Here is a 10,200-nt window from a genome sequence, read left to right as displayed (position 1 = left end):
AGGTAAGATCCCCGAAAATGCATCCTAGTGTGGTTGCTTTGGCACTATATTCCAATGCTTTATGTCCCCTCCAAGCCATTTTCTAAACTTAGTTGGGGTTGTTTAGGTCTGATTTTTGCATCTAGTCATAAAAAAATGTTTTAAATTATTTTCTGTGTAAAGTTCTTCTTGGGTTTTTCCATGATTCTGATGGGTTTGCCTTCCGTGTGAAGGGATTATTGGTGCAAGATGAATCTCCCACTCCTAGTCATTCCTATTTTCCTGAGTTCCTGAAGGACAGGGATGAACCTCCTCCATTGTTCAGGTTTATAAATCACCTTTCCTCTTGATTCACCTACCTTAGACATCTTAAGGTGAAGAATTGAGAGGGTTTCTTTGCCTTTCTCCTTGAACAAGTCCCGTGTCTCTCAAAGGGGGGAGACTGAAATAATTGGTCAAACTAGGGGATCCCACAGGGCCGACACTAACTTCAAAACATATATATCTGACTTAAAAAGTAAATACTTAACCTTGAGGGTCCTCTCAGCAATCAGTGCATAGAATTCTCTACTATAAGCTTTATCATTTAAATGAATAGAACAAAAACAAAATAACAGGCAATGAAACCAAAGATGATAGAGCCTTATAGCTATAGGATGGATGAACCTAGGGTGGATCCAGAAGCATGGGAAGAGCCATAGGTGAAACTAGACAGTAGCATGTACAAACCTGTTCATGTTTGGGTTGCCCTTTGAGAAAACCCAAACTGAAAGTATTTTTGTTTTTACTCTTACTAATGCATTGTTTTCATTCTTTCATCTTCAGGTGTTTGATTTCAAAACTGTGTATAATAATGGATAGTTCTTACCTTTTCTTTCTAGACTTCAGTTTATCAGATGGAAATTGAATCTATAATCATATCACCTTTCATTACATGGAAGTGAGTTACAAATCAATTTTGTTTTTACTATAGAATTTTTAGATTGATGCCTAACAATTTCCTAAGACATGAAAGGAGAGTAGCTACATAATAAACTCATACAAATTAGAAGGAAGACAATTTAGTTCGATATTTGGAGACCATAAACAGTTCATAGATATGTATTAATCCTCAAAATGGACAAATAATAGACTATCACTCATGCTTTACCAAAATGTAAATACAAAAGGAGATTAAGATGAGTTTGGGAGTGTTACGTTTTGCGCAAACAGATCAAATGAGTAGTACCTATCAAGCCCCCACTATTGTTCATAAAATACTTTGAGGACTAGAAATGGGTCTAATCCTAAAATGCTTTGAGGACTAGAAACATGTTTGATTTGACAAGTACATAATCATGTGCAATCTGACCTAGTCTAATGGTAAAAACCTAGGATTAGAGTATGTACACCCAGTGTGAAACAACACGTGCACTAAATGAAAAAATAATTCATTATGGGATTCTTCAGAGGGGATCTCATACACCAAGGGGTGCCAGGTTTGGAAATGAGCCGAATGACCCAAGAAACTACCTAAGCCCATATAATGTGTAACTAAAAAAGATTATTTATTTGGTATTGAAGTGTTCACAACCATTCTTAGATAGAAAATTTCTCCCAGGTTTTGTTTTGTCTTCAACTTCTTCTTCAACAATAGTGGTTTATGAACAAGAACCATTCTGAATCTGCATTCAATACACCCACACAGTAATAGACCCAACAACCAGTACTCAATAACATTTAAGAACCAAGATAGAGCTGAAGTAGCAGTCTCTTCCAAGAAACTACCTAAGCCTGTATAATGCGTAACTGAAAGAGATTATTTATTCGGTATTGAAGTGTTCACAACGATTCTCAGATAGAAAATTTCTCCCAGGTTATGTTGTCTTAACCAAGATAGAGCTGAAGCAGCAGTCTCTTCCAACATGATAAGTAGCTTGCTAGGAAAGAAAAGGATGTCCAGTGTAGAGGTGACTAAATCTAGGGCTTTACTCAACAATTTTTCTCCACTTTGACATTTGCAGATGCTAGATATATATGATCCACAAATAACTGCTATATTTCTAAAATTCTACATTGCTTTTATGTCTGCATCTGACAACTAAATGCCATGTTTAAAGACCAAATGAAATTTAACCTTCTCATGTTGTTGTACTCTTTTGGATGATTACAACTAAAAGTACCTTGATTTTATTATTTCAAATATCGTCGATATATGTTATTCATGTTGTCATTCTTTTTATATTTAATTTTTCTTATAGCACAAATTAATTTTCTATAAATCAATTTTACTTCTCTACATTTATGAATGGAATTACAAAGAGGCCTTTCTAAGATTATGAATCTATTGGTAACATGAAAACTCTCCGAAAGATCTTAGTGTCTTCATTGTCAAAGCCATGATTCTATGAACTTAATTAGAACTATACATGAATGTAAAAATTGTTTGTATTTCTGCATTACTATGACAGTATTTGCAGTTAGCAACAAGTTGATATCTTAAGGCTTTTCATGAAGGAGAGTTTTGTCCTTACTGTGATAGTATGCAGAAGGAATCTTGGAAGACTATTTTGACCTTGGCATATTCAAGTCTTTCAGTGTAGTGTATGGGGATTTAAGTATCTCACCACTCTATATAGTAAGGAGTACTTTTTTTGAAGACACTCAACACTCTAGTGGAAATGAAGAGGTATATGGAGCCCCATCCTTATCTTTGGTTCCTTTGTTCAAATACGTCTTCTTAGCACTCAAAGCTGATGATAATGGGAAAGGTTTATTTTAAAATGGATAGTTGCAATTTTCTTGTAACTGTGACAATTGTTTTTCTATCTATTATATTTCAAATAGCTGATTACAAGGTGAAGCCACATTAGTCGAATGTCCAACTTCATTAGGTTTCTCATCTTCATTTTTCTATCTGCAACATGGAATTTAACCAACTTCATTAGGTTTCTCATCTTCATATTTCTATTTGCAACATGGAATTTAAAAATTAAGGGCTTATACTTCTTTGAACTCTTGCCTGCGCTTTACGAGGGAAGAAAGTTCTCCAAATTTATTGCTATCTATGATACTAAGTTGCTAACTTATATGATCTTTCAATATTGTTTAATGATGAAGGTGGGAAATTCTATTTATATGTCTTATTATGCAGGCATACCGAAGTTGGCGTTTTCCCAAATCAACAAATTGCTGATGACGAACATGACCAGAATAAAAATAATGCTTGAAAATAAAAAATATTTTAGGTTGCTTACACTTTTTATAAATTTGATTTTCTTTTCCAAAGCATGTGTAGATAATAACGTCCATCTTTTTATTTGCTATGGAAGTTCAGATTGGGTAAGCACTAGCGAGTTCAAAGCTTTAGTAATTTATTTTTTGAACTTGTTACTGCACATATGCATTGTTTGACTCAGTATGGTTTCTCAATATTTATCCAATAGGATTTTTCATCAGGGCCACAGGTAGCCAAAAAAGTTTCATGCAGTAGGTTAAAAAAGAGCATCACGACCCTGCTCTTCTACCTCTAGAGACTCCATGCCACAAACTTGCTTGCAGGGGGGTGAGGTTTTGAGCTTCCAAAGATATGGACAACAAGTTGTTTAGTTGTCAGATAGAGCAACCAAGATGGTTCTATTGAGATGAATCTATAATTATCCATACTACCCATGGAATTATTGTTGTGGGGTAGGAACAGAGTGAACAGATTGTTATCGTCATAAGGAAACACTCCGCTTTCAAAACTTGTATAGGGTGTGTTGATCATATCTTTGCATTATGTTTGAGTGAGACTTGATTCCCGATATCTTTTTTCTGATAATGGTTGTGTTGTTGGTTGCAGGAATCAAACAACAGAGGAAGCAAAAAAAGATTGCTGAAGAGGCGCTTTAAATTTTGGAACACCCTCGTGAAGAGCAAATTTGGTAATTCCTTTACTCATTCATTTTTTGTAATGTCCCCTATTTGGATAACTTGAAAATAGGAACAATTACTCTGGTTCTCACACTTTCTCTATTGGATACTTGTAATTAAACTATGTAGGCTATATGAGACATCAACTGCTAAATTAAGATGCAATTACAATATATGTGTGCAAGATGATATTGATGTCAAAATATTTGATAGCATTGTCTGATATAGCGAAATGAAATATGCTATGAATTCAATGTTCCCTTTCACTTATAGTTATAGTATAATGTTGTTGTGTTATATAAACAATATAGGTATATGCAGGTGATAAGTTTTATTTGCTGTAATGTATTTTCTGTCCGATATGACACGATAATTATCCTAATGTGTGATATCAGTATAAGTGACATGTTTCTATTCACTTTCTAAATTATATGCTTGCACAAAATATTGACGTTGTTTGTGGTTATCCTTTCTATATGTCAAAACACAGTGCCGTCAGCCTTCTGAAATGATAAATTTGTAATCAAAATATCTAAGAAAGATTTCTATCTAAGGCATATTTGAATGAGTAAAATAAATTTCCAATCATAAAGAGCATGGACTATGATAAATTAGAATCTTGTAATGTCCCTTCTAAGAACTTGGGACTGACTTTAATTGTGATAGACTTGTTTCTATTCAAAACGTGTTCCTATTATTTTTCAATGCTCACAATGCGTTTGAACAGTAAACAATATGCTTTTTTAATATCCACTTTCTTATAATGCAATGGTGACACTTATTTAATGGAGGGTTTTTTGTTCTGATGGTAATTCCTATGTTCAATCCTTATTCACTATTTGAGTGCACAATCTTACAAATTCTTTGGCGGATACTATGTTTTATTTATAGCTTAAAAGCCTGCAAGGTCTCCAATTATCTTCTGTAGTAGTTATATAAAGTGTCTGATTTGATGCCTAGAATTGATCTCCTTTGGCTATAATGAGGGAGGATGGGAGTGGATAGCTAATGATACTACCCTGCAAGGTGATGGAGCAAGGTTGGAGCCTTCCAACCCCTCCGACCCTATGGCGGGTTAGGTTAGGTTCATTTGATTATGCTATAATCCTGCTCAATTAGTGGCCCCTATTATTAAATTATTGTATTAACAAATGCTATAGCCCGACCAACCCCTATTGTTATATGTATTGTAGAGTTACTCCCCGATGGCCCCTATCATTTGATTATTGTACAGTTGCTATCCTAAGTGCTACAAAGTTGAGTGCTATCTTAACTACTGGAGGCTGTAAGGAAGGTCCTCTAGAAGGTGCTAACATAATTCGACAACGAAAAGGAAGGCAAGCAGCTGGATCATCCTTTACTAGATTCTTTGAATACCTTCTTGTTTGGCTGGCCTCTCCATGCATACTCCTACTATTATAAAGGAAAGGGTACAGAGCAATTGAGTGAAGTGGCCCCGATGGACAGTGTTCAATGACCCCCCCTTCCATAGTAGTTGTGCACCCCTCCCTGATTTATTGTATGCTTTCTTCATTCAGAAGATCAAGCACCCCCCCTACCCCTACAATAATAGGCTACCAGGGGCCCCCCACCCTAGCCTATAATAAGGGCCCCCAAACAAATTATTGTAAGGGCCCCTGCATAAATAAATTATTGTCTACCTAAGCCTTACCCCCACCTTCATATTATTGCAGGAAAAGGGCATATTATTCTATGGATTCTCGGGGCCCTAATGAGTTAACAATTAATGGATGAGTAGGCCGAGTGAGGCTATCCGATAAACTATGCTTTCTATACCATGGGTGGGAGGCAAGAGTAGCTCCATAATGAGTTAACTCCCATCTAAAGTTGAAGGTAGTAGCAACTCCCTCCCTGCAATAGAAGACGAGGAGGGGGTGTAGGTGAAAAGGGCCTTCAAGTGGTGGTTGGCCTCTTTCTTTGTTGTCTGACCTAACTAGCATGTAGTTAATTGGTAAGAAGAACTATTTGGCTTCAACTTGATCCTGGTTTGCCATCCTGAGCTCTTTGTTACCCATCTATTCATCATCTGGTAACCGAATAACACTATTAGTAGGAGACTCATTTGGATTGATTACCTGAACCACCTTTAGAATAGTAGGGGCTTCTGTGAACCATAATTCTCCATTCTCCACTGTGAGCTTTCTTCATTAATGGCTGCTCCATGGTCTGCAACATGCATTGAGTTTCCCTAATTGAACATGCACCATGCCAATTAGGTTAGTGGTTGGGATCTTAGGCTAGATGGTGTTCCCAGTTTGAGATCCTTCCCACTTGACTTGCCAAGATAACATGCCAATTGGGTTGGGGGTTGGGATCACATGTGTGGGTTGGGACCACATGCCAAAAGCTACCAAAGATCTAGAACCAGTAGCAGTAGACCTAGCACCAACAATATCAGCAACTTTTGGCTTTGGAGTTTCCTTCATTGCCTATTCACCTTAAATTGAGCAGAGTTATCATTAAATGTGATGCATATCATACCAAAAATTTGGACACAAAACCTTTAAGAATCTATTTGGATATGGATAGTTAATCAAAATATCAATTGAGGAATTCTAGATTGGTCTTACAGACAAAGACATAGATCAGATTTAGAATTAGAAACTTGTATGATGCTAACCTAGATATTAGTACAATTTTTTTTTGAATATTTAAGGTTCCATATTTTTTATTTAATAGATAGTCATCTTTTGGACACAACATTCATGTGTTTGCACAAGGTTCTATGTTTCACAGCTTACATTTCTTTGTTCAAATTTTTAGGAACATGTTAGTTTTATTTACCATTCAATTAACATTTTATGTATAATTTTTCTTGGCATCAAAACCAACCTGTATTGGAGAAAGATCGTTACAAAATTTGTCAAGCTTTTATTATTAATCCAGTAAACTCTCTCATTGTTGTTGATTACGGGAAGGTGAGGTGTCTGATTTTTACTAGATAAATTTAGAGCCTAACAAATAAATTAGATTTTATCACTAATTTCTTTACAATTTGGGATGATTGTCAATTTCTTATTTGAATGTTTGTTAAACGCTATTTTAGAATGTTTAGCTAATAAATGAGTTTGCGTTAGGGTCTTGTAGTTGGAGTTGAGGATTCTTGCCCATCTTTCAAATTGTAAGAGTATGCTAGATGCATTCAAAGCTGGAGGAGATTTTCATTCAAGAACAGGTATGAATATGTGGCCATGTGTATGTGATGCTGTAGAGAATAATAATGTTTTTCTTGAGTGGGATCCACAATCTGATGAAGAGAAGCCCCCAATACCTTTACTGAAGGTAAGACCTGAAATGACACCTCCTCTTACATATCTATTCTTGCATCCTATATCTACCCTTATTATTTTACACAGGGATAGCAAGAGATGTTTTCTAGCTTTCCTTTTTCCCTTGTATTCCATAATTTCAAAGATGCATATGTAAAATGGATCCAAACTAGGTCCTATGTCTTAATGGAATTTGTTCATTGCAACTACCAAGTATATATAGTCATTACCAACATAAAGATATTCATTAATTATGAGATTTGATCTTGAGTTCCTTTTGTAGCTAATAGAGGAAGCAGTGATCCCCTCCATTTCTTCAAAGCTGTTGCTACTAGCTAAATACCTATCTAAGGATAGATTTTCTATGTTTCTAACTACCTTTGTGACATATGTTTGTCGTCTCCATTTGAGATTTATTTGTACACATTACACTTTTTAGCAATCATGTTTTGTTTTTTTTTCTTTAGATAATAATGCCCATCTTTATATTTGTTATGGAAGTTCAGATTCAAGCATTATTATGACATTTGTTAGTTTAATTGGTTATCTTTTGAATAGATAGTTGATGCGATATACAAGGTGGCATCAATATCATTAACTCCTAATGTACTAGGGTAAGTATTGGTGAGATTAAAGCTTTAGTAATTTAATTGTTAAACTTGTTACTGCACATATGCATTGTCTTACTCATTATGGTTTCTCAATATTTTGTCGATGGGCTTTTCATCGGGGCCAGAGACTGCAAGAAAAGGCTCACACAATCAGATAGAAATTATCTTCACAACCCTGCTCTTCTACCTCTAGTGACTCCATGCCACATACGTGCTTACAGGGGGATGAGGGTTTGAGCTACCAAAGGTATGGACAATGGTCTATTTAGTCATTAGGTAGAATAGTCAAGATGCTTCCATTGAGATGAATCCATAATTATCCACATCGATAGTGGAATTATTGTCGTGGGGTGGGAACAAAGAAAACTAACTGTTGTTGTCAAAAGAGATCAGTTTTCTTTCAAAACTTGAATAGGGTGTGTTGGTCATAGCTTTGCATTATGTTTGACTGAGGCTTGATTGTCGATGACTTTTCTGATAATGGTTGCGTTGTTGGTTGTAGGAATCAAACAATAGATGAAGCAGACAAAGGTTGTAGAAGAGGTGCTCCAAATTTTGGACCACACTCCTGCAGTGTGAATTTGGTAATTCCCTAACTTGATCATTTTCTATAATGTATTTGGCCAACTTAAAATAGGAACAATTACTCCACTTCTCACACATCCTCTGTCACATACTTGTAATTAAACTAAAGATTAATATATGGTACACAAGCTGCTAAATTTAGATCCAATTATAATATATGTGTGCAGGATAATATTGATGTCAAAATATTTGATACCTGATATAATGATATGAAATATGCTATGAATATGATGTTCCCTATCACTTATAGTGATAGTATAATGGTTTTGTGTTATATAAACAATATAGATATGTGCAGATGATAAGTATTATTTGTAGCAATATTATCCCAATGTGAGATATCGCTATAAGTGATATGTTGCTATTCAGTTTTTGGATTTTATTCTTGCACAAAACATCAATGTTGTTTCTAGTTATCCTCGCTATGTGTCAAAACATGGTGCAGTCACTCCTCTTCAATGATAAACTTGCAATCACAATATCTAAGGTAGATTTCTATTGAGCAGATCCAAATATGAATGAGTAAAATAAAGTTTCAATCGTAAATAGCATGGACTATGATAAATCAAAATCTTGTAATGTCCCTTCTAAGAAATTGGCACTAACTTTAATTGTGGTAGACTTCATTCTATTCAAAACTTGTTCCTGTTATTTTTAATTGGTCACAATGAGTTTGAATGGTAAATAATATGCTTGTTTTAATATTTGCTTTCTTATAATGCAATGGTAACACTTGCTTATGGGATGGAGAGTTTTTGGTACCGAATAAATTCAAATAGTATATAAATTTAGGAGTGCATTTTCAGCCTCCCTTGAAAGATGAATATAGTTTCCAATTAATATTATGAGGTCTTTATATGCCACTTTTAGTACTTAAATTTGATGCATGTTTGTCGTTGAACTTTGAAAAATAGTGATAGTATGTGCTGCTGATTCGGTAGGAGTTGGTATTGTGGGAATACTAAATAAATTAAGGAGAGATGTCATTGCACTCGTAGGTAAGAACAAGAATGTTGTGGCAATTTATGGAGGTCTATTTGAGCAAAATCCTCTCTTCAGGCATAACATGTAAATTGTAGTAAAAGAATTGCTTGGAAGTAACTTACACCAATAAGGTGAGTATTGAAGTGCATAGAGTTGAGGTTTCTGCTCAAATGGATTTAATTTTTTTCCCTCTAATCAATTTCATGAAGTTCGGAAACATTTGAGTTCACACCATGGCTTGGATCACAATTTTTACTTAATGTATATTTACTTTGTTTGCCCTTATCGATTAAACTATACACATTGCACATAAATGTCTATCTTTAACATCTAAATGTGGTGAATTTTTTTGATGATGTCATCAGGTCTCTTGTTCTCTCTCATATCAGGGCAAATATGCTTTATGCTACCTCCAAAGACAGACTTAGAAGGGAGTTTGATGGTGCACTATGATTTGCAGGCCACAGATCCCACTAAGATGGATATTCATGTCATCAGGGGCTGTGCCAATTAGATTACAAGAAAAGTGCAGGAGTTTGAAGATCTCAACTTATGAAAAGAGTGACATAAAACTCCAAACATTTAAAGGACCTTTTTAATGGTTTTTTTTCATAAAAATATGTATTCAAATCAAGGATATTTTGTACTGCACCATTAAACTTGGTGGACATGAAACATGAAGGTAGTTATTATTCAATGATAGTTATGTCATATCAACAACATACTTTATTGGTTGTGGTGGAGGAACTACCACATCATTTTGTAAAGAAAGCATTGAAAATAAATAAATTAATATGGTTTTTCTGGCCAAGTTAGTTTGCTATGTTAGTTTGTTGAGTGTATTTTGTTATGCTACT

General features: G+C 34.9%; 1 long non-coding RNA gene across 1 annotated transcript; it reads left to right on the top strand.

The window, feature by feature from the left end:
• The first annotated feature begins 3,745 nt into the window (after positions 1–3,745).
• LOC149563381 (uncharacterized) lies at positions 3,746–10,154 on the top strand. Its single transcript, XR_016364068.1, has 5 exons — positions 3,746–3,884; positions 6,982–7,069; positions 7,722–8,021; positions 8,277–8,358; positions 9,804–10,154. It is a non-coding gene; the product is annotated as an uncharacterized LOC149563381 (long non-coding RNA).
• The last annotated feature ends 46 nt before the right edge of the window (positions 10,155–10,200 follow it).

The sequence above is a fragment of the Cupressus sempervirens genome, chromosome 4, assembly GCF_028749045.1.
Source record: "Cupressus sempervirens isolate cs-2001-9-10 chromosome 4, ASM2874904v1, whole genome shotgun sequence".
In the NCBI taxonomy this organism is placed as follows: domain Eukaryota; kingdom Viridiplantae; phylum Streptophyta; class Pinopsida; order Cupressales; family Cupressaceae; genus Cupressus; species Cupressus sempervirens.
Note: the sequence above shows the minus strand (reverse complement) of the source record. Positions and strands in the feature narration are given on the sequence as shown.